Below are 19654 nucleotides of genomic sequence, written 5' to 3'. Positions count from 1 at the left end.
AGAATTTAGGTATATTAATAGCAGTGTGTTTGATGCCTGCTTCGAGTTTTGTGTTGTTCTCAAAGCCTAACAGCTCTCCTATAGTACCCAGATCCACTGTTTCTGTAGCAGATACAATCTCTACTCTGTGAGTGACAGAATTTTGACTTAACACTACACCTCTGGGTAATTGAGCATTTAGAGTGGAGAGATTATATTGCCCTGGAGTGATGACAATTTTTTGATCCCCTACTGCAATTGTATTGTTGTGGTGTGTAATATTAGGTATCAAGTACATGCCGTAAAATGCTCTGAGAGCTATTGTTTTGGGATACACTATGTCATCATGCAATTTGAGTTTCAATATTGAATTTTGGCTGGTGAGATGGAATACCCCCATGATGTTTCAGATACCACAGGGCCTTTTGAAAATTTTCAATTGATGGTTTATTTATTTGAGACATATATCTAAGAACAGATAAACACAAATGTCCACAATTAACATCTTTGAAGTTTTGAACACGGGCATTATTGTAATAAAGATTAGGTGATTTTAGATATTTTACTAAATTTTCAGGTGGAACACCTCCAAATGAATCAAACACAAATGCCTCATCTTTTAAATATTTAAGATAACAGATCCAGTGAGTGCCCTGATTTTTGTACTTATCCAAATTAACAATGCCACACTCTTTGTTGAGTGGTTGTTCCGGTAAAGAATCAGACATGTACACACCCCTAAAATGTTTGATGCCCAGTGGCTTGATTAAAGCTTCAATATCTTGGTTTGTAAGCGGCTCTTGTTTTTTTTAAACTTATTCATGGCTCTCTTAACACCTTTGCCTTTTTTCTCCATGGCCAGGTTATGGCGCTTCTGCTCATCTAATTCTGCCTTATTCTTCTTGGCATCTATTACTGTTTTTGCTATGGCAGCTGATCCCCCAGCCAAGCTCCCCACAGCCCCGAGAGCTGCTAAAATGGCCGGGATAGTAAATATGAAACCACCTACATGTGATTTTTTTCTTGATTGCTGTAATTTTTTTAATTGGGGGGTACTAAGCAACAATTTCATACCATGGCCCTTTGCAAGACAAGAGCTTTTTTTCTTGCGCTGCTTTTTGGTTAAAAGACTGTCAATAGTTTTAAGAGATTTGAGACCTGCATAAGGTATTTGATACATAACACCCTTGGCCTTCATTGTAGGTTTATTATATACATATTCACAACCCCCACCCCAGTTTTTGTTTGGTGCTCATAGCTATGGTGGTTCCCAATGCTGCTATTTTTTCACTTAAAGAAGCATCTTTGCTTACAAATCTGCCAAATGCAGCCTCTTCTAATTTCTTGTCTGCAACATGTCTCTTGTCAAGATCAGAATGTGTGTTGTATGCAATATCATGGTCTCTACAAGCAGCATCTAGGGGATTTACACCAGGATCACCTCTGTTTAATCTATGATCCAATTTTGTGCCTGGACCACAATACTGATAGCCTGGAATATGTAGTTCAAATGGCAGCTTGTTTATAATGTCATTAACCAACCCCCGACCCTCAGAAATATTCCAAAATTTGGGGGGTAGAGTATTAATAATTTTTATGAGATATCCAATCCCCTTAGGGTCATTCACTATAAAATTAGATAATTTTGTGCTTATCATGTCCATAATTCCAACCTTTTCATTGTAAAAATTGTGGTTGCCAGCATTTTCCTCCCCAGCTATCACCAGCAACCTATCCACAAGTTTCCTGACATCATCAACCCACACAAATTCTTTAGGCAGGGTGTTGTATTGTTTGATTCCACTGCCAGTCTTAATTTGTGACCATATGGGCTTGATTAAATTATTGTATTTTGCCCCACTGCTAGACTTGACTCTTTTTTGTGTGGGATCATTGTTCTGGTATAGAGCATCTGATTTTATTAATATTTCTTTGTAATAATCATAATCTTGATCTGTATAGCTGCCAGGCCTTTTCCTAGTCATCAGTTCCCACAACCCAGGTGTGCCGGGGTACTTAACAAAAGCACCTTTTTCTCCGAGACGAGATTCTGAATAAACAATCAGATCATCTCCCATAAATGTTACTCTGAAATTGCCAATTCTATGTATGATGCTGCCATCAAGCTCTGTGTCAGCATATAAGCCAAACACTTCATCTTTGTTGTCTTTAGGTGTGGTTAAATATTTTTGAGCAAGAAGACCCAATTCAATAGGATCCTGAGTAGCTTCAATTCTTCGAGGAGCAACAGGACTAGGTGTATGAATACTGGAAAGTGGGGTGAATGGATAATCTAATATGTTCCTTGCAGCTACAGGCACAAGCTCTGTGATCAAATTTTGATTTTGCTCTGTAACAGTTTTGATATTCTTACCTAAATTATTAATAGCATCAATTACAGGCTGTTCTGTTTGTTTGTGTTTTTCATAAATTCCTCGGTTCTCTGATTTCCATCCCTTAAATCTTTTTACAAGATAATCTCTTAACTTAAGATCATCAATGATTGGCCTTTTCATGGTTATTTATATACGTCTCAACGTCTAGAAAATCGTTGATTTTATTTCTGTATTTGCCACTACTGTGTGTTCTTGTCATATCAATTGTGACAAACCCATAACTGTCCTGGTTCCAGCACCAACTGCAAAACTTGGAAAAATCATTGTAGCTCAAGTCCCCACCTACATATTCATCATGTATGTGTTTGAGGTTGGTATGATCCTGATGAAACACACATATAAAATTGCTGTTGTCTCGGATCAGTTGCTTCGGTATTTTAGAAAAAGTCTGTGCCAGGTAGAAGCAATCAATGTTTTTGTGCCGCCCCTGTGTAAAGAAATTTCTAACCTTGTTTTGATTATCCAGTATAATATCATCAAACACAACAACAGAATTATCGAGACATTCATCAAGTGGCTTAACATCTGGTTCAAAAGTGGCTATATCCAATCCATCATATAGCTTCATCAGCTGCTGATATTTTAATTGTTCCAAGCTCTTAGAAAAAACATACAAGTGCCTGTTTTTCCAGTCTAACCAGTTGGGTGCCAATAAAAAATTATCAACCATTAGTGTAGTTTTACCACAAGCTGATGGCCCAACAATAAGACATCTAATATTATCAGGCAGCAAGTTGCCATTTCTCTTATTCTGCTGTTCAGGTTCTGGCAGCCTCTTTATAACATCCCAGGTGCTCATATTATCACTTTGTCTGCATCGATCCAGCTGTTTTCCGGATGACCCAGCCATTTGACAAATAACTTGTTGCCTTTTCTGCGGATGATTTTTTCTATGAGATATGTGTCAGGCTGCTTAGTTTTGCTGAGCTCTTGTTCATAAAACCGGCCTTTGAGAATTTCTCCTCGGTGATCTTTTATTATATATGTGTTAAGGGTCCCGGGTTTAACTTGAACCACTGTAAATAATTCAGTACTCCAGTTTCTTGTAAAGCCTCTTTTGAATAAGTGCTTATATTTGCTGATTCTTACTTGATCCCCTACCTTGTATTTGGCCTTTCTTGTTGTTGGCTGGTATCTAGGATAATAAACAGTCCTGATCAATTTTTGCTCATCAGATGAAGTTACTTCAGAGGGTTTCATGTTGATTGTGGAATGGACAGAATTGTTATATTTATGTAGAAGTTCTGGAAGAATATTAATCCATTTATAATTACCCTGCAGTGTAAATTGTTTATACATAAGATTTTTTAAGGTTCTGTTGAATCTCTCTACAATTGAGGCCTTGAGATCACTGTAACTCGAGTAATGTTTTATTGCCTGGCTTTTAATAAATTGTTGAAACACTGAATTATAAAATTCTTTGCCATTATCTGTTTGCAAATAGCGCGGTGATCTTCCACTCTGATTGATGATTGTCCTGATGGCTTCTGTAACACATTTTCCAGTCTTGGATTTGAGTGGCACAGCCCAGGCAAATTTTGAAAATGTATCTATTACAGTGAGTAGATACTTGTAGCCCTTGTTGATTTTGTCTAAGTTTTTCAACTGCCCACTTGCCATTTCAATCAAGTCGCTCTGCCATAAATCATCTATGCCCTTTGTGACTACTGGGAGTCTCTTAAAATTATGTCGGGCCTGTCTGTGTAATTCATCAACAATAATTTGTCTAGACATAATATGTAAACAAGAATATTGCAACTATGGGGTGTTCAGCAGCTGAGACTGCAGGATTTTCTAAATATAATTTGTCCCCTATTTGTATTTTAAATTCCAGAGAGCCATCATCTTCAGTATAGGCTGTTTCTAATGTATTGGGGTCTGTAAAATCCTCTAACTCTACACTGGTGATTTTTACTTTGTTATCAGCATTTGTTATTGATAAGGTGGGGTAGTGGTGTGCCTGTGGTTGTAGCCAATATTTGATCTTGATTGGTCTCAATGTGCCCCCAACAAAAAATTGGTAATAAAATTGTGCAGGGGACAGCATATATATTTTGCCACCTGGTGTAAATGGTGAATCATATTCTTTGTTGGGGATGCTGTACAATTCAAGAATTACTGTATGTTTTGGATTCTCGATTATGCCTGTTATTTCCTTTTCTGCTGTGAGCAATCTGCTTGTTACAGATTCAAGGTGCTCATTGATGGTCCTAACAACATCATCATGGCCTGGCTTGATTTTTATGTCCACAATAAGTTTCTTGTATTGTTGCACAATCTCTTGAAGCTGGGTGGCAAAAACAGACAGAGCATTTGCTTGATTGGATTCCATGGTTCCTAGCTGTTGCTTGATATTAGCTACAATTTGTTGCAAATTTTCAACAACTGCCAATTTTGAATTTTGAGCAGTAAGATCATGGACCTGTCTTCTGATATCCTCAAACAGGGCATGCAGTTCATTAATATGTTGATTGGTTGGTAGAGTGCCCACTGTCTGAGTGAGATGTTTGATCTCTGTCTGGATATTCTTGATATCTTCTGATTTCAATATCCTATTCACTGCCCTCTTTATATTTTTAAGTTCCTGTGATGTAGGAAGATTTGATACTGTATTTTGCAAAGATTCAAGTGCCAATTTTACATTGTTTAATTCAGAAGCATCAGCCACATTTTGCATAGCATTTTGGAGCAGGGCTATATCTGCCTGAGTGGGTGTGGATTGTTGTAAAATTTCAAGCTTTGTTTGGATATCATCGATCAAGTGATGAAAATGAGATAGCTCAGATTCAGTGTTGAGGTTTTCAAGCTTTGTGATTTGTTGCTGGACACTGACAAGTGTGTCTACAATACCGGGCAGGCGAGATTCTAGTACATTTGCCAAATCATTTTGCACTGCTGCTATTGTACCTTCAAGATGGGTTATGGTACTTTGAATTTTTCCAAAATCTTCATATGTTTCAAGTTGCAGCTTAATATTTGCTACACTCCGAGTTATTGCATTCAAAGCATCAGAAGATGGCAAGTTGTTCATAAAATTTTCAAGTGTCTCAATTTTTTCTTTAACCTCGGCTATGGCATTGTGCAGAGGATCCAGGTTAGGTATTTGGAGTGACTGAATCTGTTCTTTTAGAGTGGAAATCACTAGATCAAAATCTTCTTGTGATTTTATGCTTTTGACAATTGTTTGGAGCTGTGCCTGGACATTATTTATTTGCTCTTCCAATTGTTGTTTCAATTGCTCAGAATTGGTGGCCTGGGTCTTAAATTTGGCTTGAAGAGCTGCTACAGCTTCTTCTAAACTTTGAAAATTATCTAATGTTGCCAGATCAGTATATTTTTGAAGCAACAATTTGAGTTCAGAATCAATTTTAAGAAGAGGGTCCATGCATTGTGATTGCAAATTTGTAATTTCTAATTGAAGACTGGCATTGAGTGTGGTTTGTAAAGCTTGTAAATCACTTCTTAATTTCTTGACTCTGACATCAAGCATCAGAATCTCATCACTGTGATCTTCATGTCTTGTATGGCCAAATATATCATTAGGCATTTTTGTTTTAGTGGTTATTTATTATAGAGTATCTGATTCTTAATTCTATAAAAAAGGGTATAAGCTTGTCATATGATCCAGGGACCTCAATATATAAGCAGTCACCTGCAGAAACAGTATATACAGTGCCAGAAATCATGTTTGAGTGCTTAATTCTGTAAATATTTCTCCCTACTGAAATCTTGACATCACCCTCAGGGGTTGTAATAAATTGCAATTGCCCACCTACAGGTAATTGGTAATGATTTAAATTATTGTTAAATATGTACAATGTTTTACCTGTTTCATCATCATTATCTGTAAATATGCTGTTCAGATGAATAATTAACAAGCCACTCAGTTTAGACAGCATATCAGGAGAGGGTTGTGGTGTTGGCAGCTCCATAATAGCCTGTTTTTTGAACCCAAATAAGTTCATAGGCATGTTTATTTATTTCAAATCATGCTCTGTAATTGGGCATTGATTCCCATTTTTCAAATCACAATGCCCCCAAGGTAGAGTATGAATGCAACATGATAAAATGCATCTCTTATCATCATGTGGGTCCAGAGCCACTTTTCTTACAATATTTGTAGTCAATAAGTGATCCTCACTCTGAATTCTTTTTTCTGATGTTCTGATTGAATTCTGGGATTTGATGCAATTTTCATAATCTTCAAATTGGAGATCTTTTTCCACAGTTACTTTGCCAACGCCCTTAGCCTTTTTGGCAACAGCGCCACTACATGTTTCAAAAGTGTACACCTTGGCACTTAACCCAGCAAATTTCACAATAACATCACCAAGTGTCTCATCTTTTAACTTGCCAGGCACCTTTTTGTTGTGGGGTTGAATTCTTGTATGTTCACTGGTATCAAAGTATTGAAACAATTCAGGCTGTGACATATCTTGATAAACATCTTCTGTTTGAATATCAAGAATAAAACTATCCGTGTCCATGTACAATAATTTTACACGATCACCATAAAAAGGTTTCAACACCTCATAATACAATATTAACATATGTAATTTGGCCAATTCCAATATCACAGCCCCTACATAAATAGGTTTATCAAACTTGATCTTTGTTTTCTTCATGTTGAAGAGTGCCATGTGCTCATCATAAATTCTTCTGTAATTGAAGTTGGGCTTTGCAACCAATTTTTTGCTCAGGCTGGGGTCAGTAATTATTTTAACATCGGTATGTTTCCTGACATTTTCAATAGTTTTGCCATACACTGAATTCACCATCAATTTAAACAAGCCCTTATCAAATTGGCTCTTTGCAGATGTTCGAAGCTCTGTATTTGTATCAATGTATGGTTTCAACCATTCTGAGTGCCTGAACCTTAAGACTTTGCCAACTTTGGTCACTTGAACACCATGTTTCATCAGGAACTGGAGGTTTTTGTAATATGTGACATATCCCTGTTTCGGCTCCAGAGTCATCATGAGTTTCTTCTGTTTAGAGCCAGGTGAGCACTGAACCTCGGAAATTGGGGGCAGATCAGAAAATTTATTGTGCAAATCTTCAGGAATTGTCAGATCAACCTCTAAGTACAGGCCATAGTCACTGTCATCATAATTCTGAAGATCTTCAATCTTGAAATTTTCAACCCATTCAAGCCCTGCATATGGCAATTTTTTCATCATAGCATGACCATGGAGGCTGTTTACATCTACATATGTTATATAATTTGATGGCCGTGCTGGATCATAATCAGGCAGCATAATATGCTTGTTATTTGCTCTGGCATATCTCTGGGAACATTGCACCATCCCCCCTCTTATACCTTTCTCCATAAACAGATACATATCTTGATCGTGGATCAGATCCAATTGCATTTTAGTGTTTAGAAACATTGCGGCCCATGCTAGACCCGGGGCACTGAAAAAATATATTGGATCTAGTTTATAATTTTGCATAGAAGATTTTCTGAATGCCTGCAATATATCAGCTAAGAGGGTCACATCAAGTTTCAAATATGCCATGTGATAATCACCAAATGTCTGGCATTTTAAATTGTTCCACATCAACTGGGCATGGTGATAATCTTCATCAGTGATTCCAGATCCTCTGATTCTGCTGTAAAACTCTTCTTGTGGTGGCAGGGAACACTCATCAAATTTAGAAAAATCTGTAACATAGTCATATGGATATACACCCTTCCGCCTAATTAATTTCAGGTCCTGATTTGGAAACAATGCACGTGTGATTTTGAATTGTTCATCAGATAATTGAGTGGCCAGTGTAGCCAGGCTAGCAGATAAAATTCTGTAAGAATCAAGAAATCTTATGTGAATAGGAACACCATCAACTTTAATTATCTTGCTAATAGATATATATTTTTCATCATTTTCAGCTAAAATATTTAAATTCTGCTTGTCAAACCCCTCATACCTGATTAGATGATGGAAATCATAATTGGATGCTCCATGGCAAAATATGGGGACAAATCTTGGTCTCTTGATCTGAATATTACAGCTATTACACAGGGCCTGTTTATATCGACCATCTGTATGAGAATGGTGTTTCACCTTGATATTTGTATCTGAAAATTCAGAATCACATACCGAGCATTTTTCTGCATTGTTGAAATCCTCAATTTGTTTCTCTGTTAAAGGCAACATAGGCTTTGATTTTAATAAGATGTTAGATGCTATGTCACGGCACTCATTTTCTATTCTATGTGCAAATATTTTGATGGCATTTGGTCCCATGTATGAATATTCTTTACTAGCTACACCATCCCGTATAACCATATAACAAAAACTGGAAGGTTCATGTAGCTGGTACGATGTACTTGAAGATTCCTCAGGATCTGGATTGCAGGATGCAAGAGGTTTGAGGTTCGATTCAAAATCACAGACAATATATGCGGGGTGTTCCAACAAGGCTTCAAACTTTTTGAATTTGCAATTTTCACTTGGATTGGGCATCACCATATGAACAGGTTTATGATTCCCACAGTATTTCAGATGCTCAATTAACTTGTTTTTGGCAATTTCTGCATTCTCTTCCCGAACCCCTTTCACCATTTTTTGACCATCAAATACAGTTAAACATCTTCTGCACAACTTAAATATTTTTTTATATTTGTCTAGTTGTGTTCTCACTAAAGCTTCAAGATTATGTATCAGAGTATAATGGTATGTATCATCCCCTTCAATTAAGAGCAGATCAATCGGAATAGCAGATTCATCATCAAGTGTACTGATTCTGAGAGGTGCTATCGGGCAATTGCCAGTGGAACAAATAAATACATTAATAGATAATTGTTTGCCATTGATGTGCCTGGCCTTTTTTTCAAATTTATCAATATTCTGAACAGACATTGGATATTCTAAACCCTCCATTGCATCGTCAAAAAGATGTTCATGCTGTTTGTAATAAGTTATTCTCTCAGGATGCCTTGAAATTGGATATAAAGCAGCTAATATACACCACAAAAAGCATTTCTGGTCGGTATTTTCAATATTGACCACGGCTCTTCTGTTTTTGATATTAGCAGGTAATGGCACATATGTAGATCCTTGTAATGGGCTGAATTCAGAAATATTAACATATAACTTGTGTGATGAACCGCATAGGCTCCATCCTGATTCTTTTGCTGCAAATTCAGAGTGTTTGATATTCAGTTGATCTATCAAACTGCTTATTATTTTGTCTGAATTTGCATTTGAATAAACCGGTACAGTTTCTGTTATGTGGGGCTGTGTAAATTTTGTGCCATTTGGCTTCTTATATTGTACAAACAATTTGAGGGAGAGCTTATAAGAGCCATTTTGTGCATTAAGAATTGCCTGCAGATCAGAATTTATACTGTTCAAGAAATTCTCAATGCCACATCTTGGCTCTGATACAAACCGGTGATCCCTTAATTGGCCGTTAAAACTGCTACGGATGGGTTCATAGCGTGGCTGTTTTGCTGCTCTGGCATTAAGAGGTACTTCGTGCCTTCTTTTCAGACCAGATGTGGATGGTTGTGGGGGCAATGTTGATAACTGTGCAGAGCAAGTATTTTTATGTGTATATGTGAAGTATTGCATGCTGTATTTTCTATTGCATTTGGGGCATATTTTTGTGGGAGTTCTGCATTTGTCCGGGTTACAAATCTTTTGGTGTCTGGCCCAATTAGAGCTAAATATATTTTTATTGCATTGGTCACAATATTTTTGATTCGGCATTTTTGCTGTTGTTTATTATATACAATTTCCTGGGTTTCAATTCAAAACTTTATACTGAATAAAAAATATCAGTTGGGTTCAGCACTGTGCTTTGTATGTGTGTGTATGTATGTGTGTATGTGTGTTAATATTTTTGGCTTTGGTATTTATATAAAATTTCCTGGGTTTTAAATCTAATCTCTATGCCTATCTTATGACAGGTTGTAAAGCCAATAGCTTACAAGTGGAAATATTCATTCACACTGACCCAGCGCAAATACCTGCACGAACATGCATATCTTGAATGGCAATAACCTTGTTATGTATAACAGGCTGGGACAAATATAAGCTTGACTCTAAATATGAGTGGATTACAACAAATATCAGATTTTATATTGTTCAATATGAATATTTAAACCGTAAGTATGAGAAGCACTGTATCAACACATCTGTTCTCCTCAACCACTCGCACAATACTGGCTGATGCAATACTCGGGAATTTCTGTAAATACTGGCGCTGAGGAGAACATGCAAACCAAAAATCAATACTACCGTCTCGGGAATTGCACACATTGCCACAGAGGGGGAAACATGCAAACACGGAGCAATTCTAGAAGATCTCTGCATATTACATTGTTTTAATATTAGATATGCAAATTGAGGCTGGTATCCAATTAAACTTAAACCGGAAGTAAATATGTGTGTGTATGTATGGGTTTTTGCTTAATTTCTGGTGTGGCCAAAAATATATCAATTTTTGACAAGTTTATGGACAAAAATCTGCTTGAGGGGGGTTAATACTTTCCGAAGAGCATTTTTACAAAACTCTTGGGTTAGGCAGGTGCTACACTAGAGCGAAAAGCTCATATGAACATGTTGAGCAAGTTTTAAGTATAAACAAATCAATCTGAGGGAGCTCTTCCTTTCTGAAGGGCATTTTTACAAAAATCTTGGATTAAGCAGGGTACTACACTAGAGCAAAAAGCTCATGTAGGCATGTTGAGCTTGTTTTAAGTATAGCAAAGCTGCTGGAGGGGAGCTCTTCCTTTCGTGGGTTTATCCCACCGTAAATACAACTACTAATGCTTCTTTTATTTATTTATTTCTTATTTAAGGAGAATACTATTCCTTGGATTGTAATAACGAAATACTGAGCCTGATATAGAATATATTTCAAATGAAGGAAGTGCACTAAGTTCTGTATAATCGGCGTAGAAGGAAACTTTGTTCTATGTTGTTCTATGGGGACTCCCCGATGGTACAGTGGTAGCGTCGTCACCTTGTAATCAAACGGTGCCGGGTTCGATACCCGGTGAAGGCACATAGTGATTTGACTCCCACTTTAAAGTGTGGGTCCAGTCCCGATTAGCCTTTCTGTGAATTAGATGAAGGAATGTTGTAGCTGTTCTTTTTATTCTGTGAATTTAGCCTTCAAGTTTATGAGCAAAATACATGTAGTATCTACTGTCTACATTTTCAATCGTTACTAAACAAATTTCACAAAGTAGTTTTATCAAACTTCAGAGAGAAGCTGACACCAATGTCAGGGTGGCGGGAGCCTGTTTACGGCCAGGGTGTATTCCGAGACTATAATATTTCTCGCCGTTCCCCACTGACAGAGGTTTCGCTTTGAACAATGGACACCGTTGCTTCAGGGGGCAAACACCAAACATAGGGGCGATTCAAACCATATTAATCTGCGTAATGTTCACACTTATTCTCAGCAAAATAAGCCAAGAAGTGAAAGAGGCGAAAGTATTCACACTGATGTCAGATGAAACAAAAGACATTGCGAGGAAGGAACAGGACAGATATTTGTATCGCGGGCTGGTAAAAGAACGCTTTTTAGGATTTTCCGATCTTGAATCAGGTTCGCTCATTGCATATATCAAAATGAAAGAACTTCCATCCAAGAACTCCATAGATGCCTGTTATCAGGGACGTAGCTAGGTTGATCAGTTGGGGGGGTGCAAACGTAAGAATATTTTCTATCAAACCATTATAAATTAACAATAAGACGATAAATTGTAAAATTATAATTGGATAAACTATTTTAGACCATTTTCTACTTGTCTTCCAATACTGAAATAGGCCACTAGAAACAATGCAACTCATGGCAGTTTACACGAATAAGATAAGAATTAATGCCTTTATTAAAACGAATCATATAGAGATAAACTCATAATCAAGAACTAAATTTAGGCAGTATAAACTTCCACTCTGAATAAAGGACAAACCCAAAATACCACACATTAATGTAATAATAATAACTATAAATATATATAGACTTTTTCGGACGTTTTAATGTGACTGGCCCCCCAAAACATTTGAGGACTAAAAGTGGTAAACGCTGTAAGTGCCAAAAGCGAAAGTGTTGGGAAATCGCATCGTTCCGCACATCAGCCCGTAAGAACGTGCACACTAGTGCACGCCCTTTGAACTACTTAGAGGGCTACCAGCCACATTTCACGTTTACCACATTATAAAGCATGGCACATTTCACAGTCAAACGGTGTTTGAATTATTTTGGCACTTACAGCATTTACCAATTTTAGTCTTCATTTTCTCGCCCCCCGCACCAGTCACCTTTCCCTAGCGCCGTCAGTGATTCAATCTGTCCAAGATCAATCCAATCTTTTCCATCCTTAACGATTTCCTTTATGTCCTACTCAAAGTTTTCCCTTCCTACAGGTCTCTTTCCCAACAAGAATCCTGTAAACTCTTCTTTTCTCTCTCATTCGTGCCACATGGTCTGCCCACCTAAGTCTTATATTTAAAGAAAACAAAAGAAAACATAAATGCTAAAGTGAAGTCTAGAAATACTAGCATGGTCATAGGCGCCGACTCCATGGGGCTTGGGGGGCTCGCCCCCCCCAATGTTAAAGATGTGGGGGCAGAGCCCCCCAAATAATTTTGCATAAGAGGATCTAATGTATTATTTTGCTTCTCTTGCAAAGTTTACTCTGAATTGTACCACATGAACTTAACTTTAAATACACATTTGAAATGTTATAGACCATCAACTTTGGGGGGCTATGATCAGAGACAGCAAAACACATGACTTATTACTATATACTAAGTATATAATTATGAGTATTGTTAACATTTTTACTAAAAAGAGTTTCAAAAGAAGATGTGCATGAACTAGGAGAGTGGATGGGACGTTCGGGCTACAAATGGCTCTCACATGACATTCAGAACGAGATCATTGATATATTAGGGAGATCTGTTTTGCGCTCCGTGGTAGCAAATATTAAAAGTCTGGGATATTTTGCTATTATGGTTGACGAAACTTGTGATATATCCATCAGTGAACAACTGACATTTTGCATTCGAACTAAATTATAAAAAAAAAAATTTTGAGGAATTCATGGGCTTTTACGAGATTTCGAACACTGAGGCCAAAACTTAAAAAAGGGAGGGAGTGAGTCAGTCATTAATTTATTTCAGTGATCACAGCCCCCCCAATAATTTTGACAAGTCGGCGCCCTTGAGCATGGTTATTTGTTTATTGTCCATACATAGCCTGTCTTATGTCATCGGTGACCATTTTACCTACAAGGTAAAGAACCTTCGACCAGAAGTCTTCGCGTAAGGAAGCATGCTCCACCTGCCCCTCCCCTCCACGCGGGAGGACGATGCACAGGAGGCACGGGTCTGCGCAGGATCTTTTGCCTGTGGTTCCACTATACTCACTAGGCGGCAGCACCTGTCTTTCCAAGCGCGAAGTTCATCGTGGAACGTGGGGTTATATGGGATGTGACTTTATGGTGGTTAGTGAGGGCAATTCTGTTGATATCATAATAATAGACCCATCACAAGATAGAATAGCCATTATTTTAAATTACGAAATGTACGTGCTTCTCGAAATTAACATGCCAGAGTCAGTGGCGTAGCGTTATAGTACGCACGTACGCCCGGCGTTTCCAGATTTAAAATTTCAAAAATGCTGTGATTATAAAGTAAAACGTGACTAATTTCAAATATGTTTGACCTTCATGGCATTATAATAGCTATTTTTCGCGATGCACTTGCAACGCTCCACTCTCAACACTCGTTCTAGCATCTCTTTTCAATGCCTTTCCCGGTCGGACGCCGAGCAGGTTCGGCGTAAAAGCTCTATATTCCTTGCTGCCTTTCTGGAGGGAAAGCTTCCATTTCTACAGCACGTGCGTAAATGGTCTCTCTTACGCCGGCGTACGAGAGGTCTACCGTAATTGGTTCATGTGACCCTTCCTGCCTTCTGAAGCAGACGACAGCGGTAGCATTCCTACCCGGTTCTTCGCTCTCATGCAACTCGTGCTATGTGATGCTACAATACGCAATATTGACTGACGTAACTTTACCAATCTCAAATATACTGCTTCTTAATGGTCACTGCATTGTATGATTTATCGCACGAACAGCGATGTGCATTAGAAACTAAAAGATCAACACAGTTTTTGTGAAGTAAGTTGGTGAAGTCCTCGTGGTAGAAATTCAGCGTGTTGCTGCTCTACCACTTAACCCGCAAAACTATTTTTTTATTATTGTATTTTTTCGTTATTATCTAACTGCTTAATATTGTGTCAATGGAAATGTTTAGCATTCATTTGAAAACTCTTAACATCGAATGGTCTCTGGACAAAATTATTTTAAAATGTTTATCAGCATTCTCAAGATGTAATAAACAGTGGTCTGAATTACTAATCGGCACTGTTACGTCAGTAGAGTGTACGATATTTGGATCATCCACTCTGCTTTGCACAGTGCGCCAAGACGACAGAGGTCCCTGGTTCAAATCGCAGCGTGAGCACGGGTGTTCTTTGTCAGTGTCCCTTCATCAATATCATCACTCATATTCATATTCGCGATTAACCAAAAGTGGTAGAAAAGCGAAGTAAAATAAACCAAATCAATGAGTAGTTGGATCAACCACAACAATGACGTCTGCTGTTGTTCAAAGGCGCTTGTGATTCAGGTAGATTTTCTAATGACTTGCGTCATGCAGAAAGGTATAAAACACCAGAGTTCAAAACATTTGTGGCATAGTGAGACATCTAATTGTCTAGCTAAAACATGCATGGATGATGTTTTATTGAAAAGCCAGCTGACTTCAGGCAAATAAACAATACCTGTGGCGACTAATACCATAAGTAAGTCATTAAGCAAGAAAGGGCCGACCCTTCCTTCGGACTTGGCGTTCCCACCCGAAATGTCCATGCTACGCCACTGGCCAGAGTACATTTCGAACGAGTGCCTGGTGTGGAGTTGGTAGTTAAAATCTTTGAGGAGACGAAAAGGACAAAGGCATCGCGCAGAACTACAGAGGACTATAAAGGTAGGTGCTACTGACCTTTTAACTATTCTAAACTATTCATTGCATACAATAGTTGACCCTCTGTACCCCCCGCTAAAAAGTGAAAAATGTTGCAAGGTATATGAAGATTATGTTGTTTACGAACGTTTTCCGTTGTTTCTAGCTCGCGGAGATGTGTTATTGTGAAGTAAAGTCAGGGTGCGAAATCCAATGGGGGGATTTCCCTCACCAATAATCTTGGCCTCATAAATCCCTCACAAAAAAATTCCGGGGGGAAGGAGTTTTTAACAAACAAAAGATAAGCAATTACTTTTAATTTAAAATATACGAGTACATTACTAGGAATAATATCGAAAACACACTAAGGCCGTGTCCGAAACGTACAAGAGCGTACTTGAAGAGAACATACTTTGAGAATGATGTCGCAGTGCGGTCTTCAAGTCGTGGACTGGAAGTGAAAATCTTTCGAACTGCACTTCGACTGCAGCGCCAAATACGATCAGTAGATATACACGTTTCTTTTACACGTTTTAAACACTTTGTCTTTCACCACAGAAATCACATAGCATTTGCAGATGTTCTTATACACACATTTCCACACATTAGAAGAACTGCTGGCTTTCTACCGCGAATTCAAACAAATGAACAACAAGTCCATTTGTTATGTGGCCAAGCCTGCAACTTGGCGCTTTTGAACTTCACTACGTGACGTCACTTCCGTCAAGACCATACTTTAAGTCTACACTTTGTACCTTTCGGTCACAACCAAAGTAGTGTGGTTATGAGTGCTCTCTCTCTCTCAAGAGATCATTAACAAATCTACACATACATTCAATAAAAGTAAAATAAGATTGCAAGACACTAATAACTATAAAATCTAATTGATTTACATTAACAAAAAGGAAAAGCTAAATAAAGATTTGTACACAATAAAACCAGTTTAACTATTTCGTAATTTATTGGCATCTTTAACCAGTTAGTAAAGGAATTAGTTTGATACTTTATAAGGATTTAATAATAATAATAATAATGTATTTTTAATTTTATTTTTACACTTAATAGCATTGTAGAGTCGAATTACTTTCGGAACATCTCGAGCGGACTACGCGAGTCTGTCTAGCGAGCCTAGTGGGCGTGTAGAGCCTGAGCAGGGGGCTTAGCGATAGTTTCTGGGTTGAGATGACGTCAGCGGCTCGCTTGGTTAATTGGCTGCTTCTAGAGTTGTGACTCGTTCCTATGCTTCAGATGCATAACAGCCAAAGATGTTACGGAAATAATCTCCCTCTACATATTTGTGTGTGTGTGAGTTTGTAAATTAAAATCTTCCTCCCAGAGGCGCAACCACGAATTTTTGTGCGGGGGGGGGCAAGTACAAGGATAAACGTACCAATAATAATAATAACAATAATAATGACATTATTATTATTATATATAATAATAATATATAATAATGGTAATAATAATACTAATGCTAATAACAACAATAATAATGGCATTATTATTATTATTATTATTACTAGTGGTAGTAGTAGTAGTACGAAAGGCGTGATTATCCCCATAAATTACGCAAGATGGGGCTAGAAGTCGGTGCTAGAGCATTTGTTTGGAACAAACGATTTGAAACATTTTTTCAACACATGCAATTTCACATTAGCTAATAATGGAAAACAAGCACACAAATTGTATTTTTGAATGGCAGAAAATGAATGATAAATGCATTCTGAACATAATTCTTTTTGCACATAACATGTATAACTTTCTCGTTCAAGATACGTTTTACACATGCAACATGGAGCAACATAAAATTCGAAAATACGTATGCAACATGCTAACACTAAATTCTGTACGTATTCAAAGTTTATTCAATACATATATACAACACATATTATTTAAATACATCACATTACAGAAAACAACCTAGATTGCGAGCGAAGCGAGGAAGAAAATTTTTAATCCAATTTTTGCAACTGACAACAATATTGATTTAATTGGGCGCAAAATAATTTCACGGGGCGCCATGGCATTCTCTTTCTTACAATTTCTTTTTCATTTAGATCGCTCGGCCGATTCTTGCCGCCCCACTCTGAACTTGACGAGACTGAGAAAAGCAGTCATTGCGAGCGAAGCGAGCAAGAAAATTTAACGAAATGTATTTTTATTTGCATAAAATTTGAAATCGAGGGTAGCAATTACTCCTCTGTGCCCCCGTTGGCCGTCAACGTTTGTCCCCCTTGCCCCCCTAGAATTGACTTTCGTCGAAGGTTGGAAAGGGGCAGTGCTCCCCTGCCCCCCTGTGGTTGCGCCACTGCTTCCTTCCCCTCCACGAGTATGGCATACCGGTAGTAATTAAGATACCAAAAAGCATGCCGGCAGTATTTTTTTTTTTAAATGTGCTTAGTAAACTTACTAACAAGTGTGTTTACTATTTAATTATTTGTTTATTATTAATTACCTATTTACGAAAACAAAAAACATGATACGTCCGTCACTCATACTATTACGCAGCTTAACTTCTGAAGTAGTGAATGGCTTAATGTCTAATACATTACTATAGTGATAAATGATATGTTCATACGAGCATACCGGCAGTAATTTATTTCCAATTCGGTTACTGATTAACAGTCGAATGAAGGAAAATGTAAAAATAGAACTGACTACTGAACAAAGAGAAACCTCTACGAAGTTGTTCTGCACAGGAAATGAAAATCGGAAGTCTAAAGAGCTAAGATCAAAAATTCTCCATCAATCGGTAAACGCGATACAAAGAAGATATTTTCATATCACAAAGCAAAGGAAATGAATGTCAACATCCCGAATAACTTACTTCTGTTCCGTTAGTTTACAGAAATGCCACCAGATGACACTACAAAACAGGTGCAGGACGCCACCAAGCGTCGATTCTGAGAAGTTGGTTCTCGAATTCTCATGCGTTTGGTTGTATGATTGTAAAGAGAGGAGGCAGATTGCTCACATTGAACATAAATTTCAAGAACTATACACTGCGCTTGATTTTATAAAGTTAATGAAGATTAATGCATGGTTTCGTCTAATTTGAAATGACATGATTAGATGAGAGGACGCAATAAGTTTTGAAGCAACCTTCATGCTTTCAATCTACAGAACTACTCGAACAATTCCATTGAATATTGAACAATTAATCGATTTTATCCAAATTTGGACATTCTAAACTGGATTGTAGCCGGCCCCCGTGGCGGAGTAATTAGCGCATCGCGCTACGACTCCAGGAGTCCCGGATTCGAATCCTGGCCTGGGCATGGATGTTTATGAGTGTCAATTCATCAATTTCATCATATCATCACTCATTCCTATTTTCGCAAATTAGCCACCAGTGGCACAAAAGCGAAGTAAAATAAAACAAATCAATCAATTAATCTGGATTGTAGGAATGTCTGTTGATATTAACTTTAATCGGAATTTAACCGCAGTGTTTGAACAAGCATATGACAATACTACCAAACTTGCTGGGGACATTAATTTTAGAATATTGTACAACTAGACCATTTGTTCAAGACTCGAATGTAATAAATATTCGACACTTCTCTTAATCCCCATTTTTATACGGTTTGCCGCTCAAATGATTTCAGAACGATCCTTGTAGAAAGGAGCTCATTTGCTGTGTTTGTCTTGCTTGGTCGTTAGTGTAATGTGTTTTAGCATGAAACCTCCAAGATGATGTACTGTATATCTTGTAAAATATCAAATATCCATAAGGAGTCAGCCCGTGAACGATATTATTTAGTGATTCCATGAGACATAAAATAACCCTACTATCGATAAAAACTTGCCGCGTCATAATCTTTGGTTCTTGCTACATTGATTGGTAGCTACAGACCGCAGCACATAAGTGGCAGAAAAGTAACGTAGAATGAGATATCATAATCGTACATCAATAGAGGTTTTTGGAACGTGAACTACAGTAGAAATGTGACCAGAAATAGTCAAATTGAGAATCTGTGAAGAATGTACAAAAGAAGTCTTTTTTAACAACATTTCTATCTAGATTTGGTTTTATTTCACTTCGCTTTTCTGGCACTTTTTGGCTAATCGCGAAGTTGAGGATGAGTGATGATATGGAATTTATGAAGGGACACTAAAAAAATGAACACCTATGCCGGGATTTACAAGAATTGGTGTTACGCAAGAAATGTAAGATAAACATAATCTGTAATACATTCGCATCCACAATGTTGTAAAAGCTTCTTAATGCAGATGGAAATGTTACCGACCACCGGGTTCGAGTCCCTGTTCGGACATGGGTGTTTGTG

The sequence above is a fragment of the Lepisma saccharinum genome, chromosome 30 (genome assembly GCF_977018435.1).
Source record: "Lepisma saccharinum chromosome 30, izLepSacc3.1, whole genome shotgun sequence".
Classification (NCBI taxonomy): Eukaryota; Metazoa; Arthropoda; class Insecta; order Zygentoma; family Lepismatidae; genus Lepisma; species Lepisma saccharinum.
The sequence above is the reverse complement of the archived record's forward strand: the minus strand, read 5'-3'. Positions refer to the sequence as shown.